This window comes from Hetaerina americana, unplaced genomic scaffold (assembly GCF_022747635.1).
Source record: "Hetaerina americana unplaced genomic scaffold, ioHetAmer1.1.p SCAF_13, whole genome shotgun sequence".
Taxonomy (NCBI): domain Eukaryota; kingdom Metazoa; phylum Arthropoda; class Insecta; order Odonata; family Calopterygidae; genus Hetaerina; species Hetaerina americana.
The window spans coordinates 550,101-572,793 of record NW_027286403.1 but is presented as its reverse complement, the minus strand read 5'-3'; the positions used below and the strand labels follow the sequence as shown (position 1 = coordinate 572,793).

At 39.1% G+C, this 22,693-nt stretch overlaps 1 protein-coding gene across 1 annotated transcript in view; it reads right to left on the bottom strand.

The window, feature by feature from the left end:
* Positions 1–22,693, bottom strand: part of LOC139686039 (Ig-like and fibronectin type-III domain-containing protein 1) — an 862,041-nt gene that overhangs the window by 702,325 nt on the left and 137,023 nt on the right. Inside the window, exon 3 of the mRNA XM_071583133.1 lies at positions 2,431–2,504. The gene's annotated coding sequence lies outside the window, so the exon portion shown is untranslated. The remainder of the gene's footprint in view (positions 1–2,430; positions 2,505–22,693) is intronic.

Sequence of the window (22,693 nt, the reverse complement as noted above, 5' to 3'; positions counted from 1 at the left end):
AAGTAATTAATTAGCTGCGATCAGCAAGTAGAGTTAGAGATTAACAAGTAAATCAATTGTGTCTATAATTTCATTAGCGCTAATCTAGGACCCTAAATACTGTTATTGAGGCAAGGATTAAGAGGAAATGCTCTTCCAAAAATATTCTCAATGCAAAAATTGTAACTATTAATATATATAGAACGTAAAGAATAAAAATACAAGTACGTGATATTTAAATGAAATTAAAAGAATTAAAATTATTAATACGCATCACTGTATAGGTCTTTCTAATTTCAAAAACAAGAAATTATCCGACTGATACAATGGTTTTCGTTACACATTGTGTTTCATTTCGTTGATATGCTTTAAGCAAAGACATCCGTCAACCTACTACAGGATACGTTCGACTCATTCAACTTCAACGAATATTAGAGCTGAGCCAATTACCATTACAAGATTCACTTGGTTCCTTAAGGAAATTCAGTAATTAATTTACTGAAAAAATTACAAAATTTACAAAAAATATCCACTGGAACAGTTTATTGATTGACATTCAGCACATATCTCAGGACACCTTAACTATAGCAATACATTTTCTGTCATAACGAAATAAGCTAGGTATTTAGAATTTTTCCATATTTTAACCTTGGATAAACATGCACGAATAGAGATAGGAATGAGTACGTTAATGGTAAAATTTAGTTGAAAAACATTATTTAAAAATCCTCTGAATTGTTCCTTAAATCAAACTCAGTTTTTTTATCACTTAGCTCTCTCTCTCTTATATTATGTCTCTTAGAGAATTTGTCGTCTCAAATTTAGGTATTAAATAAAACCATAGAGAAATTCAAATGTGTGTTTGAATTGAAATTTCCTCTCCCGTAGAATAATTCTCTATTTTTGGGCATTCTGCAAGCCTAGATGTTAGGACCGGTCACTTCCTAATTCATGTCTATTTACAGATAATTTTAGACACAAATAAATGCCCTCAGTAAATACAGAATTAAATGGATTCTGCATTCTCGGGTTTCACCGCGTTGTTGTTTCATGCTGTAATTCTAATTAGTCAGCATGAAACAACAACGCGGTGAAACCCGAGAATGCAGAATCCTTCAAACCACCGCCGCAAAAACCTACGCAGCCATATACAGAATTAAATATTAAATAGCTAACGCTAGCTTAATTAATAAGGCAGTGCCCTACGCAACTCTCACAGTTCTCGTTATTCTCAATCAAATGTCATCTTCAGAACAATAATCACTGCACTGAATGAAAAAACGGTTAAAAAACCCCAAAGGATATTTTTGCACTGGGCGTAGAGTCACTGGTGGATATGTATATCATTAGATGCATCCGAGATAACTGCTTTCCAATTTTAACGGTAATATGCACACTCAATTATAGATCAATGAGGCAAGAGGATACTTTGCTCAGTTTGCCAAATATTTCTTCTATATTCGGCACTTCTGAAAGAGAGAGATCTTTAACAATTCGATAGTCCCTTCCATTCAGGGATCCAAAATTAGTCTTAATTTAAAAATAGATATTTTCTGAAAGTATAATACAGGGTGCGGAAACATAACTTCCTTTTTTGAAAGTGTTTTTCATTTGAAAAAAGGAAGTTACGTTACTGCACCCTGTAGATCTCTTAATCATTTCATACCGGTATACTTCTAATTCAAGGAAACAAATAAATGGCCAAGCAGAAGTTCTTCCACCAGTGTGGAAGAGCAGGCCTATTTGAGTCTAGTTTTGTTTGCTGCTCAATTACCGACAAAAGTTTGATCACTCGCAACTGAAAGAAATTCTTTTTGCCATGCACTTTGTGCACTGCATGAAAGAATTCAATTCATCATGAAAAATGAATCAAACTACTGAAGTAAATTCATAGCGTTATATAAATAATTGAGACAAATAAATACATTTCACGTTATATGGGAGTTCAGAATCTATCCACAACCGTAGTCAAGAGCTGGACGCAAGCTTCATGACTCCATTCATTACAGCGTTTCTCCATGTTTTAATCCAGTTTGGGAACTCTCTATTCGCCGTCGCACATTTCTAAGGGGTGCGGTATTCCGGGCCCTATGGCATTGCCTCGACTGCTTAGGCATAGTTAAGAAAATGCAGCCATCGCAAACTATATTTTTAAAAATTACCTTGACTGAAATAAATTATTTTATCAAATGGACTTAGGTTGTTTCCAGCGAGAGATATGAATCCTAATTCCATCTTCACGTAATATATTTCCATTTGTGACAAGCATCGAGATAGCTTTGAAAAACTGAACGAGACAAAACTGATTTCATTGGAATAACTTTGAATGCAAAGCTGCAAAAATACTAATCATTTGATAGAATTATTATTTAAATATATTAAAACATGTCATTAAAGAATCTGATCACCATGCACATTGTTTTATAAACAAAACGAGTGACGAAGGCTCACCTTTAATTTGACTGTTTCACAACGTCCTTGAAGTGCTGGCCATTGGCGAACGATACTGATGCGTCTTTTTACTCCTGAAATGAATATTGAAATTGAATTAAAAGTCATGAGACTATCTTAATGGTTTCATTACTCATTTTAAGTTTACGTTTAACTTTCAAGTTTTTTAATCCAAATTGAGAAGTGAGTAACGTATTAATTATAGCAGTCTCACCGTGCCATTGACTAAAGGAAATTAAATATAAACAACCTGAGAGGTTCTCATTGCGTATGAAAAAGCATGGCTTCTTGGGCATCTACACACACACACACACACGTGTGTGTGTGTATGTGTATATATATATATATATATATATATATATATATATATATATATATATATGTATATATATATAGATTTATTTATTTATAAAAAACATATAATGTTGTTATGAGACGAAAGAATCAGAGCTGTGATGTTGCCCCAAATGGTGGAAATCATAAACGACATTTGCTTCAATTTCTGCGATATTGTAGGAAACACATAGAAGGACTGAGTGTGCCATGCTGGTCCTCTCCTGAGGTAGATAACATTTGAGGCCTTGAAATGCACTCCCAATCGAGTGAATTTAAAAGATGAGGATGAAACGGGGATAAGGTTGCATGAGCTCGATGTAAATCTTAATCAAAATGAACAAATGATGATATTTCAGAAAGCAGGCTTAGCGTACACGCAAGGTTCTAGCTGGGAATAGGAAACTTGGAGGCAAGGGATCATCGGGAAAACTCACCAACAGGCATTAGCATATTAGAAATCCCTATATTACCATTGTGGTCAATCCATTTATCACATATTGAGTCGAAGGAAATCCAAATCTCCCATCAACACGCTTCCACCTCTTATCTTTCCAATTCTTGAGGCAAAAATTCCATTGAGATGTCCGCGTTCTAAGCCGCAAAAACGTCTGCTTTTATTTATGGCATCACTCCATATTATGATTGGGCAAAGGAGAAGGGATCGGAGCAGGCAATCGATTGGTGGCGGCGGCGCAGGGGAGGGGGGATAGCAAAGCGGCGGCAGATAGTTGGCGGAGGATTTGATTGAGGGCCGTTGGCGACGCGAGGACAGGAATGAATGCGTTAATGAAGGAGGAAGAGGGTGAGAGGGTGAAGGGGTGGTGTGTACATTCTTGTGAGGAAAGCAGCGGTGGAACCGCAGAGGGCCGCTGCACTCATCTTCCAAACGCCACTGCGCCGCCCAAGGAAGAGCCGAATTTAAAAAGTCTAAGGGCAACGCATTGCGATTAGCCGCGCGAAGGCCTTGTGCCAACAGGCCTAAGGATGCGAGCATATTTGTGCCCAGCAGGTCGATGAAACTATTTCGAGATACCTGCCTGGAAAAAAAGCGATTATTATATTTGCATACCGTCCGTATAAGTAATAGTAGTATACCCTCAAGTTCTCTCGTTTCTAGTTCGTGAAAGCCTGGAATGCTTAATACTCAAAGAATTCTACTCGTGCTCCTTAGTCGCACTTCTATTTGCGGGTGAATTCCATTTTCATTCATTATTTCTGTGGGGGAATAACTTTGATTTTTACGGAAAATGAATTTAAGTTATTAAATTTGAATAGGCTCGATTGATAAATAGCTAATGGAAATCATATTTTATTGAATAAACGCATGGTTTACTGGTTGCTATTCTGTTAATTCGCTTCACAGAGAAAAGTAAATATTCTCGTCATTTTGTTGTCCTCACGGCCCACGTGGAAAATATAATATTCCTTCTGTCGGTTTCCGTCAGCGGCATATTCTATTTTTTTCTTTTGGATTAGTCCGCTAATACCATTTTGGACGAAAAACATTCTCTTGACACCAGAATTACATTTGAATGGTGCTTGCTTGTTTGCTTAAATTATTCATACCATATGAAGATACCCAGAGATTCCGAAGTTACTGCATTACCATGATGGTTCGTGTTTGCCCATAATAACTGACCCTTCGAGCTCTCCTCTGTTTTATTTTGAACAATGATGACTATTATTTTTTATATTATTTTCACATTTTGGTTGCTACTACCTTTTCTGGGCTAAAACGATTCACTGAAAATCAGGCATTTAACAAGTTGAAATGAGACATTCTTTGTAAAATTCAAACTTTTTTATGCTATTTTATGATAAAAAATAATGCCTGAATGATTACCTAAAAATCTAAAAATAAATATTAAAAATTAACAGACATCAAAGATTGCGAATGTTCTAATTTTAGAAACATCATACTAATAATGATAAACCTGTTTAAATGTACTTTCAAATCATTCCATGTTAAAATTGTTATACATAATTGATGTGTAAGAATAACATAAAAATTTGAGGGGAGGAGCTGAAAGAAAAGAGTGCAAAAATGAAAGTTTGAGAAGTGATCAAATTGGAGTGAAAAGATGAGATACCAAATTATTAAGAAACTGAAATGGAAAAATGAATAAATACTGAGGCTTACGTGTCACAAACGTGCAAGCTCCATGCCTGTTAAAGTTTTATCAAACAAAATTGTTGGAAGGAAAATACAAACACATGTACACTTAAAAAATACCTTAGTCATGGCAATAATGTATTGGATGGGCTTGCGTGTTTCGATGACCGATAACATTATGCTGGCGTTAGGGATGATAAGAACTCCTGGTAGAGACAACCAGGACAGACACGTTGATCAAAGGGTAGGAGCCAAACGAAAGGTAGTCCGTGCAGCGCCCAATGGGACTGCCATTTCAATGATAGTGTCAAATTTAAACAGTATTGTAGACGGCATGAATAAACTTCCCACCAATTAAATTACTTCACAAATAAAATAATATGGAAATAAACAATAGAATATGAATATTGGCAACTACGAGATACGGTCCAATACGTTTGGTGTCGTGCTTGGCAGCGAAATAGATAAGACCTTTGTCGTCGTTATCAAACAAAAGTCATGCGCAGCCGAACATATAGCTGCAGAAAAGGAGAGAGAGTAAAACCAAATCCGTGAAAATAGAGGCTGTGAGTGTTAGGAAGAAGGTCCAGGAAGTTAGTGAATATCAACATTTCCTCACATTTCATGAAGAGACGTAATAAAGACACGTTAGGCCAGAACAAGTTGGGATTGGAAGAGAGGTGAATAGTGAAGATATTTACAAGTAAAATAGAGGAGGGAGGGAGGTCAACGTGGGTAAGCATTAGTGAACAGGAACTGAAAATAAAATTATCAAAAAGGAGCAGGTGACAACAAACCAGAATCTTATTGTGTAAAGAAAAGCAGACCCGGTCAATATAGTGGTATCTCAGAAGTAGAAGTAGAAACCAGTAATGAGAAGGAAGAACTCGTTAATGTAAACGATCAACTAAACCAAATGATAGCAATGTAAATTTGAGAGAAGAAGCCCTTACTGGTTTGAGACTAGGATACTACTGTAGGCAAAGAGAAAGAATGAGTGAGGCACGAGTTTCTGATCCTAAAGAAGGAAATGACTGCGAAGAGATGCCTTTTTATAGGATAAATAGCTAAGCCTATAACTAATAGGCGGAGTAAACATAAGTGAACGTGGAAAACCTCAATGGATAAAGGTAGATAGATATCCGTAAAACAGTACTTTAGTTAGGCATACGCTAAAATTAGATTCATCAAGCCTCACACTGTGTCTCCGGATTTCGGGTGATGATGGGGATTCGGGTCAAAGTTAGTTCTTATGAAGTTTAATGTTCAATACAAGAGACTGATTAAGGTGAGGAGAATAAATTACTGGAATGTAAAATTCTACTGGGTAAAAATAAAGTGGTACCAGAGGACAGTTGGTAACATTCTCAGGGGAAGTATTGGGACGGGTTCAGAAGAACACTGATGGGAACATCTTATCCAAAGCTTAAGTAAAGAGACAAACAAAACTATAGGAACGAAAAACAAGAAAACATTTAGGAAAACAAAGATTACGGAAATTTCGAGTCTTGATTGGCAAATATTTATGAGATGGAAATAGATGCACATAAAACATAATAAAAGAGTAGGATACACTAGGAATTTAACCATTTACTCAATCGATAAAATAATAGAAAGAAAGGAAAGGTGATAAAACAATGAGAAGATGTGGAAAATTCAAAGAAAAGGGGCGAAAAGGTAACTGCATAAAAAGATATTGAGACTGCATTGATACGTGCAAGGAAGAAAATGTCTTTGAAACAATTAGATTCAATGGATTCCTTTTGTAAATCAAACAATAAATTCTTCGGAAAGATGGATAAAAATCATAGAAAATGCATAAATATTTTGTGGCCTAAAACTTGATACACATTTTGGAATGAAACGTAGACAAACCACTGTAATGCGTGTATTTCAAAGCCTCGCATAGCAAGACACAAAATGGCAGCATACGATTATAAACAATACATGACAGTAAAGCCTTTTAAAATTCATATTTCATTCTACCCACGTCATTCCGTCCTACAAATCTTTTCTATTCCATCCTCAGCCACTTCTATCTAACATACTCTCACACGCTATTCTCTATCAGAGTTTACAAGATTTCGTCACCAACCAAAATACTTTGTAGTTATCGTTCTGGCCTCCATCGAAACTATAGCAAAGATTCAATCTACTTGCATATTATATCTAGTATTTCTTTCTTGGTATTCCTTTATCTCAAATTTAATTTTTTCATACTTTTCCGAAATCAAAATCTGAAAATTATTAAACTGTACCTATCATATTGGCTGAGTGAACACGCTTCCGCGCCGTACAATATTGCATCCATGTCATAGCATTCACTAACATTTTCCAATACCATTTCACTCGACCTACAAGGTCTGTCTCTAAAGTAGTGGAACTTATTTTTTCTCGGATTGATGGACGGACGGGTGGCGGTTTCTCTGGATGGGTTCCAGAGAGGAGAGTCACAGGAAAGACTAGAGGCCGGTTGCAGTTGGTTCTCAGGCTTTACGGAGAGCAGATCGTTCTTTACGAAGCATCTTTAACGTGACCTCATTACTCTTCGTCATTAACTGGTTATTGGTGCACCGGTACGCCATCAAAATTTACGATAAACTGGATAAAACCGGGAAAGAGACCCATGACCTGCTAAAGACAGCTTATGGTGATAACGCCATAGGTAGATCGGGTGTTTTTGAGTAGCGCAGGTTGTTTCGGGAAGGTAGAGTAGATGTTGAAGACACCGAACGTTCATAACGCCCTTCAACCTCAAAAATTGCCAAAAATCTTTAAATGGTGAGAGATTTATTGGAGAGGGATCACAGATTAAGGGTTCGCATGGTTTTTGATTAACTTGGCATCCCTAAAAGTGATGTGGATGGACTTATCAGTGAAAACATGGGCATAAAAGAAGTGTGTGCAAAGTTGATGCATCGAGTGCTCTCTGAGTAACGGATTGAGTCCCGGCACAACTTGGCAACCCTGGCTGAACCAACCCATAGCCCTGACGTTGCACCACCAGACTACTTCCTCTTCCCCCGCTTAAAATCCGTGCCAAAAGGACGTCACCAAGACTCGGTAGAAGCGTTACAAAAGGCTGTGACGATGGAGCTTAGCAGCATTCTGGGTGCAGCCTTTCAGAAGGCGTACGAGGCGTGGAAACCCGGCAACGGTGTTTGGGACGCACAAGGGTGCTACTTCGAAGATTTTTGAGTGCATTTATCAAATCTGGCGATAACATTTTTTGATTGAATCTACCCACTACTTTTGGGACAAACCTTACAGTACACAGGCACAGACGACTCTTTTTCACTGTTAATGCAGCTAATACCACTCTAAGGTTTCTCCCCATAATTTCTCATTCCCCAACTTTCCATAATTGCCCGTCCGCCCTTGGAGGCACAAGGATACAATTTAGGAATAGACCTAAAGTATATAAGACTGCCAGATGAACCACGAAACTGACCCTTTAAAGCATCCTCTACTCCTTTGTTTCTCTTTGTCACCTTTGAGTCACTGTCTCAATGGCACCACTACCTTAGTATTACAGTCTCTAATAATCACTAAAAATTTCGCCTCTACTTTATAAATGCGATTACTAGTGTTATTTACAGGTAACGCAGATTTTTGCATGGTTTCTGAATAAAATGAAGAAACGTTGCGTTGCGTAAGGTAGCGTTGCCGTGGCCGTATCGTTGCACTCCTGTCTTTTCTTCCTGCTCATGTATTTTATACTCCTCTTCCTCATCTGCCTTCCCTCTTTCATCCTCCTGAATTTAATGTTGTTTTTTATAAACCTTAAGTGATAAATACAATTCATATCCACTCGTGAGAAACCTTGCGATTTCATAACGATAATGCTGTTCCTGAATCTATATCTAACCATAATGTAGTCCAGTCGATAACTCACTAGATCTCCGGGCATTCTCCGCCTATACACGTCTATTGTGGTGTTTAAACCAAGTGTTCTTTATGATAAAACCCTCTCCCCTTCTGAACTGCATTTGCTTACGACCACAACTGGGTTTTAATCCTCATCACTATAAATGTTTCCTTGCAGAAATATTCGCAACAATTCATCTCGTTGATCGCGTATACTATTCCTTATTTCCAATGGCTATTTATCGGCATATAGACCTATACAATGATGACTCAGGTCTTGTTGCGGCTTTTACCTCTACAAATAATATTTTATTACCTATAGGCCTTTTGTTTATTTCACTCTTTTCGAAGAGTTTTTGCCATCATATCACCCCTCTCACAGATTCTCCTCCCCTCGGTTGTATACATTCTTCTATAGCTATCGCATCAGTAAGCAAAGCTATCTTTCAATTTTACCTTGCGGAAGCCTGACTTAACTCATACATTTTTGCTCTTCAACTTTTACTTTATATATTTTATTTTCACTTCTATTATATACCCCTCAACGTAGTCCTCACGTTTCAAGTTCCTATTCAAACAGGTTCGATCCTTTCCGTACCTTTTTTATTCCTAAGCTTTTACAGGAAATATATAACATATAATGAAATACAAGAAATTTTGGATGTGAAAAGAGAATATGGTGTCACTAAGGAGAGCTAATAACGAGGACTACTTGTGAAAATACAACACAGATAATTATTAAAAAATAAATAAAGTCGTAGGAGGCTGTGGAGAAGCATCCATGCAGAATTACTTAATATTTCAGGAACCCGAGTAGCGAAGATACTTATGGGCTCATTTGCATTATTTATGAGAATGAAATTTGGCTGGAAGACAGGTCGGTCAGTATTAATACCCGTTATCATTAATTAAAAAAGCAGCCGTAGTTGAGTACTGCATGTTTGTTTTCACAAACATCCAAGGTTGGATCATCAAGAAAATAATGAAAGGCTTTGTCGAGATGAAAACGTTAATACCTAGGAAATTAGCCTGGATTTAAAAAGGGGATGGTTACTCAAATTATCATTGCAAAGATAAAGTAACTATTTGAAAGTAAAATATGTGCACCACGAAAATGTACATTTTCGTATGTTCGGATGCTTTTGAGATGGCATTTGAAAAGCGTTAACTGGGTACAAAAATCAACGTTTTACAGAAAAAATGAGTAGATTGAAAGGAAAGGCTATCCATTCGAAACCTTTGAATGTCTCAAACTGCACAAATGAGGATATAAAATGGAGATACAAGATGGACATCTGTAGGAAGGAAGTAAGACATGAATTTCGGAGTTTATTGCCATCTGTACGATGGTAATAAACATCCTTGGTATGGTATTACCAGTGATCTTTGTGCTATTTATCATAAATACCAAGGAAATGGCAAGGGAGGAGGAAAGCGGAAATAATGAAGGAAAATAGTTGGGAAACTCACCAAATCAATTTGATTTACGAATGCTCAATCTTACCTAAGCCAGTCAGCCAAATGGCTGCGGTCTTAGCATAGCAATGACTAAGGGTGATGATTATGGGGTCAGAATTATAAATAAAAACTCAAAGTCAATTACTTTTTCAAAAATTAAGAAGGATAAGATAAGCATTTACCACTGAAAAGAGTGTAGAAAGAAGGTGGGTCAAGAATTAGGGACTTAAAAATATTTCTCTGTGGATATAATCATCTCCAACCATGCGAGTTTTCGCAGGCACCCTAAGTAAAGATGCTAGGAAAATTACGAGCGTGGCTGGAGGCGTTACTTTGTGCAATTACTTGATATTAAATTATATATACTTTTTTTGGGAAAACTACGATGCAACGGAGTTTAGGCAAGGGCCAACTGGGTGAATATTAAGGGAGCATATAAAAGAGGATTCCTCTTTTTTTCCAAAACAAAAAATATCTTCCTAATCCATGAAAATTTTAAAAATTACAATAAAAAGAAATTTCACCCAATAATACTTTATAATGCCCCAGATTGGCTGGCGTATTAAACCGATTGGGGTCACCCGGGTACATCATCTACATGAGCACAACAGCCCACAAGACACTCACAAGGGCGTATGGAGGAAGGTGTTAGGATACCAACCGTAAAAATAGGGTTCAATACATGTAATACCTACAAAGAAAACATACTAATTCACACACATAAGCACGTACGCATTCATGCTAAACTTATTTCAACTTACACACACGCAAAAAAATCAACAATCAACTAAGATATGTAATAACATGAACCTATGAATACATTATATGTGCGCAAGCAAGGTTAAATCTGGTTCCCACTTGAGACGACATTGACTTCGATTTAGGAACTATTATGACTTCTGATTGACTGAGGAAAGATATTTATGGTATATCTATCTCTACTAGTGTCTATCTACCTTATCTTTTCTCCCTTTAACCTTATCTTTGATGTGTAATATTTCCACATAATGTAGGGCATAATAATTTCCTTTTTATCATACACGAACTTTTGCGCACAACAGTTGAAATTAGGCAGTAGTAGTATTGAAAAATGTCGTCACTGAATATTTGTACGCATGCTACTCCCCTTTCTTCAACCTCTCGATACTCGACTCCCCTCTCCACAATCCTTCTTCCAGTCCTCCTTCACGCAAACCTTTTCACCAAGCTCCCAGGGACCATGTGTCCATCCCTCCCCTCATCATCCAGCCATCCCACTCACATTCCTGCCAGCAGGCGAAGACCAGCCGCCGTGCACCCTTCCTCTCCCTTTCCCTCGGCTACTCCCACTTCACTCCCAACATGCTGAAGATCTTTCCTTTCCCACTCTCCATCTCTAAAATCTTTCGTGCCCTCCCTTCACCCAAAGCCATTCCAGCAGACTAAATGTACCAGAGCTACAATCATATGTTCACCTAACGTCGGTTTGAAAGGCTGTTTGTTGCGCAGTGAAAACTGTGTTTTGGAATAAAATTGTCTCTTTTAACTGTGTTAAAAAAAAGAGTGGTGGAAACTTCAATATGGAAAGCAGTTTTTATTTTGCTCTAAAACAGATCTTTGTAACAAGAGGATAGGTCTATATAAAAGTATTTTGAGACGTGGATGAGGAGAGCAATGGAAAAAATAAAATGCAAAACAAACGAAGACGTTTTAGGCATACTATTGGAGGAGAGAAGGTTGTTGGGAGAAACTCGTAGAGAGCAGGATAAGTGAATGCAAGACGTGCCGAGTGGCGATGGGATGGTAAAAACGGTCCTAGAGGAGAGAATGTCGGGTAAGCGTTGTCAAAGAGAGAAACTACTACCCATTTAGGATGGAATTAAGGGAATTTTCAAGCACAAATATACCGAAGAAGTTATTTTTACATTTACTTTAGTAATCATGTATAGCTTTCCATGCTAGTCAGGTCTTTCAAGTACAATACAATGCTATGCCTCGGCCCATCGAAAACCTACCTTCACTCGTTAGACTACTGCTAATAACCATTTGTATATCCTGTAAGATATTTTCCAGTTCAAATTTAACAAATTATTATCTGCTTAATCCAATATAACTTCAGATCATCGGAAACGTTTCCTAGCAATATGAAATAGAGGCTCTCCTTCACCGTTTAATACAGGGTTCGTCCGGAAAATAAGTGTACTGACTCCTGGGCTGGGCGCCCAGAGCGGTGCTGGGTGCCGCTCCAGGCGCGCCCAGCACCGCTCTGACGGGCTGCGATTGGAGGGGGGTATGTTGGCAAGCGACGCTGAAAAAGGCAGTCGGCTCTGAGCTGTGGTGTAGTGAGCAGCTCTGTTAACGCGAACCTCCACGCTTCGACCCACGTCACGGAACGCGATGCCGAAGTTTTTGGAGCAGCGTTATTCCATCAAATTTGCGGTAAAGCTTGGGAAATCGTCTACCGAAACTGTCGGTATGATTAACCAGGCTTACGGGGAGTCAGCCATGTCCAGAAACATGATCTTTCGGTGGCACAAGGTGTTCGTGGAGGGCAGAGAAGAGGTCGACGACGAGTCTTCGAGAGGTTCCCGATGATGCCTTCGCGGGAGCGTTCCAGGAATGGGAACGCCGCTGGAACAAGTGTATCGACTCACAAGGGTCCTATTTTGAGGAGTATTAGCTTAAGATATGTAAAAGTGCAATAAATTTTTTTTCCTGAGCTCAGTACACTTATTTTCCGGACGAACCCTGTATAAGAAAATCTATTTAGGAACTCACAAGTACATTTTTCTGGTATGTGCTCTTCACGACGGAAGGACATATAGAGAGATTAATCCGTAGTACCTACGATATTTCGATGCCAACTAATTTTGCGTCTTTTATAACAATTATTCAATTAATTACCATATAAAATTTAACTAAAGGAAATGTCGAATGTATTTTTGATTCTCTTTCTTCGCGCCAGATGGTGAGTTTCTAATAATATGATTGATATTATTCTATGAAATACCAGTCATCATAGTTGAGAACAGCTTTTGATTTTGATCACACATTACTCTTGTCCAAATATGTAACCATTTTACGCCTTATACAGACACTCTGAATGTGTATAGCTAATATAGTTATAGTAAAAAATATGCACTATTGCGCAGGAGATCAACTTTTTTCCATAATTCCTACAACAGAGTAGTAACATTAGGAGTTGCGTACTTTCAGACGCAATTAGTAGAATCGGAGCATATTGCTTATCAAAAAAGTTCAATACTTCTGTCAGTAGCAAACGAAGTACTCGTGTATTGTAGCTAACTAACTGTTCAGTGTCAGTGGATAGCGAAGTTCTTTCAGATCCAGCTTTCGTGTACTACATCATCGATCATCTTCAAGTTCAGATTGAATATCCCTTCGGTAAACGTTGCGCTGCCAGATACCAGAAAAAAAATTTTTTGAAATGACATATATCTTAAATTTGGAATTTCCCAATAACCTCCTCCATTCTCAGCAGCTCCGTTCCACGCCATTCACTTCTCTCCCCAACTTACTTTCTTTCAAGGCAAAAGTGTTAATAAGACGAAACTTGCACACCCTCTGAACATGAGGAATAAAAACCTGGTCGGAAATTAATTAGTTAACTACTTAAGGCTTCTTTTGTTTAACAGTCATTACTACATATATTATTTATAGAGTCGGGAAAGAAGTTTATAATCTATTTTATCACTTATGTGTCACTTATGAACACATCGGTAACTTCATCAATGCCTCTCTTGGGTAAATGTTAAAGGCTTCGGCAAAATATAAATATACCCTTCTTCCGTTTGCTAAATTTAGAAATGTTTAAAATTAAATGTACCTAATTTTTTTCGCAGCATGAAAATTCTCTGAATCGCGGTCTGTCTTTAACTTCCAAGAAAAAGGTTTCCTAGCATAATTATCACATTGTAATACTTTTCAACTAGACAGGTTTCGATTCAGTACATTACCTTCAGGTTCATCTAAATATAAAGTAGTACATCGAAACCGGTTGCGTAATAAATTGATATCTGATGGAAAATGTTACTGTTTGTTCATTGCATTCGGATTCCACCATATTACGCCTGAAAAATACGCAATTCTTTTCCTAGCATGTTATTTTTAACTTAGCGAGGATGTGAAAATAATGGAAAGTAGTACTGAATGGGTGCATGTTACATCCACATTTCTTATCTCCCCAATCAAATTATCGGGTCGCCAACCCTCGTGATCACTGCTCTGGGTTTCTCGATTAAAATCTTATTAGCAGGATACAGTCTTAATACGCTCGACCTCCCGCACCGGAAAGAATAATCACCGAGGAGAAAAAGCGATTGCTAAGCACGCTGATACACGTGCGTGCGAGGAATAATCGAAAGGGACCCCTCACTTCCACCTCTCCCCAAACCCCGCCGACAGATTATCGATTATTCGTCCGGATGGCTTAAATATTTATTGACGTTAAATGGCTATCCATCATTGATCAGTGCCCCTGTGCAACGATAAGGCGGTGCCGCATCGGCCAACACCTGACGAATGAGAATGTTTTCCCCCTCCCAATCCCCCTAAAAAGGGTTCGCCCCCCAAACCCCTCCCGATGGATCCCTGCGTCCCAAACGGATTTTGGATGCGGGTGGAGGACGAGGCGTAGGGGTGGAAGAGAGAGGCTGCCTATTCGCCAGGCTCGTAGGGGGGGGGGTTAAGGGCTTCCTGCTCCCGGTACCCCAAGGGGCGTGTAGGCTGGGGGGGGGGGAGCGAAAGATCGCCTCCTCGCTCGTGTGAGAGAGAAGCAGCAGGAATCGCCCATTTGCGACAGGGCTGTCGGAGGCACGTTTGGGTGGAGGCGAACGCGTGAGGGGGCAGTTGGCCCCATCGTGGGGGTCGCTCGATGAGGCGAGAGGGAATCCGCCAACGGAGAGGAAGACGGCTCCCGATGAATAAGAGACGAGTGGAAAGTGAAAGGGATATCTTGAATGAGAAGTGATTTTAGACTTGGATTCATGCTTGATGGTTTGTCAGTTCCGCCGGAGAGTGTACGAGTTTTCTCCTACTTTACCCTTCGAATTTAAACGAATCCCTCATAACATCTGCTACCGGGAAATTCCCAGATATGGATCTAAATATGCTACTAGGAAGGGAGAAGAGGGAGAAGAAGCAGCGGACGTCTTCATTACAAAGGCATGCTTAAACTAATAACATAAATATGGTTATTATAACGATTTTAAAGAAGTTCAAATAATTAAATGTGTGAAGTAAGATCTGGTGCTTTCCCGGCGTATTTGATTCGTGAAGGATTCTCGGGTCTTCCACCGGGTCAAGGGTTCCATATTGGCCGACGTTTCGATGCCCGACTCGTGCGTCGAAACGTCGGCCAATATGGAACCCTTGACCCGGTGGAAGACCCGAGAATCCTTCACGAATTAAATATGTGTTTATTCAGTCAGAAGGTGAACATTAAAATGTACAATGCAACCAAACGATCACACACATAACCAGACATCCGACATTGCAATAAAACCGTCTTAAATTTCGCACACACATTTCCTCATTTCATAGCGTCGAGCATGCTTATCATATTCCTAATTTCTTCACCTGCCGAACGCTCTCCCCTACTTAGCAGTCTTTAATATCCCAACGCCGATCAAAATTCTCTGCATTTATCCAGCTTGCCTCCTTTGGATTCCATCCAGCAATCTCCTTTCTTTCCCTTCCAAGCCTAGTACTCCCTCGTCTGTTATTCTTCTTGCCCACTTCACCGTGCCCATCCTTCACTACACCCATATTTCAACAGTCTACAATATACGTCCACCGTCTTGCTTCTACGACCTTGCTTCCTCAACGCACTGTGCAACGCTCCATATGCGAATATTTGTCCTTCTTTGACATCCTTACTAAACACCCCTATCATCAATTCCCTCCTCCTCGTGAAAGTTTCTATGCCTAAATCTCAATCCTTTTTCCTATGACCCGATTCATTTGACCATTTTTGACGAGAATATATCCAAGAAAGGTAACATCTTCCACCTGCTTTAACTATGAACTACTACTTAAATAGTTGATTCATCCTTCCTCACCCTTGGAAACCGTATAATTTTGTTTAACTTTCATTTATTCTCATCCCATACCATCCTCTTGCATTCCAAAGAAGCTCAGCAATGATTATAGACCTTTGGCTCACTGACTTGGTAAACCTATTATAAATTTTTATAACAACGTCATGTCGTTCATTCTGAATTGCTGATTTCAGCATAATTTGTTAAAGGCATTAACATAAAATGGGAAAAATATATGTCTGCCTCGTTGGATTTTCCGTATATTTGACCATTTAGTATATGGAGCGTGGTTAATGTTAGAAGTAGATACAGCAATGGTGGGGATACATATTGCATTCTTGGAATTTGCATACTCTGCTGGAAGAGATAAGGCTAATAATAAAGGCGCCATTCACTAAATATTCCAAAGTCTCCTCAATTAAAGGTCGTATCCCCGGGGCTGAGAGTGACACAATTTTTTTTTCATTCTATAATTAACCGTGAGTTGAATTTGTTCGATAATTTCATTCTACATTTTTTGCGAGAGTTGGGCTAAGCCTCTTGGATTGGGAAGGCTGCACACAACGCAAATTTCATTTCGCACAAAGCACATTGCAAGCCAAGTAATTTTTTGCATTTATTTTAGCATGACTCTTTTTGAAAAACCACAAACCGTTTTTGTTTGCTTTTAATCTAATAACATACCTATCGCATTGCTTTTTCAATGCGCACAGCAATGCTTGCAACCCCTTGGATGACTGACGAACTATATATTTGTCACGAGGAAACCTATCAGATTCTATAAAGTTCTCAACAATTTTCATTCCTATCTTCAATCCACTTTATGCCTCGTTAACCGTTTCCTAAACTATACGTTGAAAGGAACGGGTAATAATGAACACACCTGCCTTCCTCCCCTTTTGAACACTGACCATCCCTCCGACTCGCCAGCAGGCCAACACATATGTATGTGTGTATACATGTATACACACACATACACATACGTATGTATGTATATATATATATATATATATACATACAAACATACGTATATATATATATACATACATACATACGGATATATATATACGTATATATATATATATATATATATATATATATATATATAAACCATAAACCATAAACACAGTAATCAACCCGAAGGTCGGTTTAGTAGGTGATGGTAGAGATCACCCAGTACTAAGCCCTATACGGCGTGTGAAAATTCACACATCAGGGTAGGGGGGCCAGTTCCTTTCCCTGTGCCGGTTATGGTTTCCCAGAAAGACCTGGTACCCGAAAAAATCACTTCAGCTTGGGTGGAGCTGCAGGTGCCCAGAGTGCCTTGCCTGGGGATCGAACCCGGGACCCTCCGGTCAGCAGTCCAACGCTCTACCCACTGGACTACCGCGACCCATATATATATATATATATATATATATATATATATACACTCACATAAATCTGCAAGGGGGGAGAAAATATTTACATAGGGAAAACTCATGAAAAGGATACTCATACGGGATCGGCTAACCTTTTGGCCTTCAGGTAGCTTTCAACTCACAAATGGAAATATGCCCCGTGAGGGATTACTCTCTTGGTGAGGTCTAGCTAGGGGATAGACGCTGGGGGATGGAGACGCGAGGGTGGCTGGAGGAGGGGATGAAGCAATAAGAGGGATAAACGCTCGGAGGTGGGCGAGTTGGTGGAGAGAAGGAGAACGGAATTTGTGGGACGGTGCGACTGAGGAGGAAAAATGTTGTGATCGCAAGGCGTAGAGGCTGGGCTGGGGGGGCATCAACGGATCACACGAATACAAGGTGCGAGGAAGGATTTCTTTTGACGCATGTAATCCATCTCTCGAATTCTCTGCTGGATGTGGCTTGCAGATTTGGGGCGGATTTCAAGAAAGGTACCAAGAAGTATCAAAAATTGATTCCGCAGGTCTGAACGTTTTGGAAGAAGAAAGTCTGTTTCGGTGGCATATCTGGTGGATTCAAAGGGAGTATTTATTCGGAGGAAAGCGGGGTGTTACATTAAAACCTGTAGAATGAGAAGCCGTAGTTGCATGTTAGTTGATAAATTGTCTTAATTGATATAGAAGGGTTTTGGAATTGTAAGTGGCTTAGGACAGAATTTTAGGTAAAGGAAAATCTATGGGTAAGAAGTGATAGCAGCCAATTCAAGGAGAGTGGTAACACAGAGAGGAGTGGGTTGGGATGAGAAGGGATTCCGTTTCGTAACCCCTTGCAACGGGAGATGAGTGGGGAGTTCTGTCCGTAGAGGTATTTCGGGTACCCATATTTTAAAAGGCGACACGTAATGTAATTTTAATGAGTTACAATTGTATTTAAGGCATTTTTTCAGAGAGGAATGCCCGTACAATTTGGACCAGGATGAAAAGGTAAAACTGGATGGAACTTTTGACTTATTGCGGGTGAGAGGTGTTAATGTTTGTTGGTGAGTTTAATTTGGACGGATATGCTGAATTTGTAATGTTGTGGAATGATGTCTTTGTCTAACAAGGGCATCTTGGAGACAGATTGATGGGAAATAAAAGAAGGTTGAGATGAATGAGCTTAGAATGCAGGGAAGAATACAGCCCATCGTGCGTGTGGACCCAAATCGGGGAAGGTATCATACATGTAGTGGATTCAGAGAACAGGATGGAGGGTTCGGTTTTATGCGAGGTTCTTTGAGAGAGCCCGTTTTTTGATCGACCTAAGCTCGGATCGTGTGAGTTTCCATTGCGATGCAATAGATTTGTAGATTCAAGCTTTAGTTGAATATGTAGGTGTTTTTAGATTAAAAGAGTTCTGATAGGTGGACGCGGGAGTCAAGAGAGGGAATATGTGTTGCGTGGCGTTGCAGGATGAAATGTTTCAAGGATTTTTAACGTCTTCTTTGGGTGGTATGAATGTTTAAAGGGAAATAACGTTTATAATGGCAAGTAGCATGTTTGTTTCGACGATGAATTTTGATTGAAGTTAGCAAGTCGGGGAAGTCGTCCGTTTATTTATTAAAGGAGGGGAAAGACATGACCATAGGTTGAACGTTTTTCACGAATGCGGAAATCTATTCCGCGAGAGAATTGGTAGTGGAGGAAATGCGGCGCCCATGGATTATGCCCTTGCTTTGATTTAACGCAGTGGTTCCCAAAGTGGGTGCCCCGGCCCCCCGTGGGGCGGTGCTCTAGTCTATGGAGGCAAACAGAAGCAAGGAAGTGGCAGGGGGGCGCCAGAGGGTCCTGACAAAATGACATTTGCGAAGGCTCGGTAACCTACCATTTGCCTCCGTTTTAAAGCTTTAATTTTTAAAGTTTATATTGTTTCCGGCATTTTGAAGTAATTTAAACCATGTGTTACCTTACATTTTAAAGTATGAACGGTGGAAATATATTTCCAAGCGTTTCTCGCCCAACGAGAATTTTAGAAGGGGTTTAATCTCATTTGGTCCATCGTAGGCACAACTTCATGACACTGAGTACTTCGGCAGTAGGTTTCAGTGTGATCCAGAGAGGAATCAGCTCACCTGATAATTATATTTGGTGGTTTTACATCAAATATATACCTGGATAATCATTTTCCAAACTATTCGGTTGCAACGATATTATCAAGGCTGTATTGGTAAGTTACTTTTCTTTCATCGCATGATATCATTCTTGTTGTAGTAATATTATATAATAATTGTATTATTTTATGATGGCGCGGTATCTTACGAAAATAGACGGCCAATATATTGTTTATGTTCATGAAATGGCAATAGATAGTTCAGAAAGAGGACCTTTTCTCAAATATTTGGTATTTATACGATTGAACTTCCCTTTGCTGGCTAAATATCAATAAACTAATTCCCGGTTCACTGATCTAAGTTTTGCTGACATTGTGCATTTTCTTGAAGTATTACTTTTCTCCAAAAACAGGCAATATTAATCAGAATTCTTTGAATACAAAGCAAACTTTGGAAATATTGCACCTCCACGAGCAAATTGAGCAGTAAACATGCTCATATGTATTCGCTCTGCATGTCTGGCATAAAATAGGATATTATATACACGTTGGTTTGCTCTTAAACGGTAGTAGTTTCACTTCCGGTAAACTGAAAATACTAATACAGTTTTTTAATATAAAATTTGTACATTTCATGTACAAATGCAATACATTTATTACGCGAGCTCGAATTCGAAAATGGTGCGTGGAGAGTTTTTGCCTGAGGTCTGCACATGCACCTTTGCCGTGTTTCATAGAGAAACCAAACACTCGGCTGCAAAGTAAGCTTCTCTCGAATCCGATTTATAACGCTGTTCTAGTCAGTTGAGGATGAAATAATATTTCTTTGGTTCCTTTTCTGTCACTATGATCATATTAGTCGATGCAATTCCCAAAATTATATTCATAAGAAAGGCAGTTCAAGGGACTATTGCAGTGAAACTGGCTTTGATTTAATATTTGAATGCTTGTGAGTGCGTTGGTTCAACTAAAGTTTATTCCATAGCATTGCAACCTTTTCATTTGATAATATATTATTAAGAAGAATATTGTACATAAGTACTTATATTGTGCAGCATCCTCAGAACAACAGAATTTGCATTAAATGTGGATGAGTCAACTTTGCATGGTGAATGAATCTATGCTTCTAGCTTCCGCACGCTTAATTAAAAATGTAAATTTATCACAAGAGTTGCTGTTTGCAAGGCAATTAGAAACTGACACTAAAGAGGAGTCAATATTTCGTATCGTACAGCAGTCCCTCAGGGCATGAAAAATCCCACTTCCTAGCAAATTGCTGTGGCGACAGAGGAAGCTCCGTCAATGACTGGTCGTCACCATAGTTGTATTGCATACTTAGGGAAATATGTACCAAATGCTTCTGCTATTCATTGTGTCATTCAATGACAACATCGAGTGGCTAAAATACTGAGTAACCGCCATTACAAAAACTTAAATAATGTAATTACAGCTGTTAATGAAATCAAAGCCAATGTTCTTAACGACCGACTCTTTCGAGTTTTGTGGGATGAGAACAACGAAGATTTCAAACGTTTGTTACTACACACCGAAGTTCATTGGTTATCAAATGGCAATTTTATAAGGTGCTTCTAGAATCTTTTTTGCACGTTCGTGCAGTTTAATGAGGAGAAAAATCCTTTTCTTAGCAACGACCTTAAAGAGATTAGGAGCGACGTTGCATTTTTGTCTGAACTATTTGCAAAGTTCAATGAAATGATTTTAAAATTACCGGGAAATTATGCTAACCTTATAAAGGTAAAATATGTGGTTACTGTGTTTATTTCCAAGTTGATTTCATTTAAGCTCAGTATAGATTGAGATGGGATTTGGATGATGCGGTTGCTAACGAGAGGCTTGCCACCAAGAGGGCCCGAGTTCGAATCCTGGAGCCGACAGATATTTTTCAGTGGTATCTCGAACCCTACTTGAGGTGCTTCGTGGAGAGCACTTAAAGTTAGTACGCCGTTCGTCAGATGGGACGCTAAACTGCGGACCCCTTGGCACCTTTCAATAAGATTAGGCTAATACCGACGCCGGGTTTCTCTTCACCCTCCCTTTCCCATTCAACTCAAATGGCGTAAATGACCTTGGCTGTCGAACGCCTCCCATAAAACTACTACTACTATATAGTTCGCCGCGAGATTATCAATTTCCTACTCTGCTTAAGCTAGAACAACAATCCATTTGGTGTAGGTGAGTATGAATTTATAGTCTTTAGTGACCATTTAGCCACCTTATATAAAAATATGACGCAGCGATTTGACGATCTTCTATTGTTGGGAATTCCAGACTGGGTGATAAATCCGTTTGTAGATGTTGAGGAGGTTGGTGTATTAAAGGAAGAATTAATTGGACTACAAAATGACGTTGAATTGAAACGGAAGTTAAAGTAAAATCATCAAGAGTTTTGGTTACAGAAGGAATTTCCGATCGTTATCCACCATCATTGATGGTGGTTAAAACCTCCTCCTTGCATTTCCGACTTCATATTTGGTGGAATATGGTTTTAGCGCAGTCATTCAGCTTATTTCCAAGCAGAGAAACATACTTCAGGTTTTTGAACGCGGTGATTTAAGACCCCAGCTAAGTGTCATCAAACCGGACATTAGGAAACTGGTATCAGGTCATCACGCCCTACCATCCCATTAAAATTTTATTTGATGGAAATTATTATTCGGTAATCTACCGGTTATAGTAGGTTTTTGGATGGACACCCCTACTAAATAAATATTTTGTTACCATAAAAAACACAAAATCCAGCACCCTACTCTACATCAGGCCCTCTTCATCTCTGAGTTATTTACTTCCCCCTTTCTTCCCGTCCAACATCCCTATCCTGTTCCTTCCCTGTCCTCGTTTGCCTAACATTTTCCCCTCTATTAAAGTCCTCAAAATCCCACCGCCGGACAATACCCCCTTCATCCACTTTTCCTGCCTCCATGGGATTTCTCCCAAAAAACCCC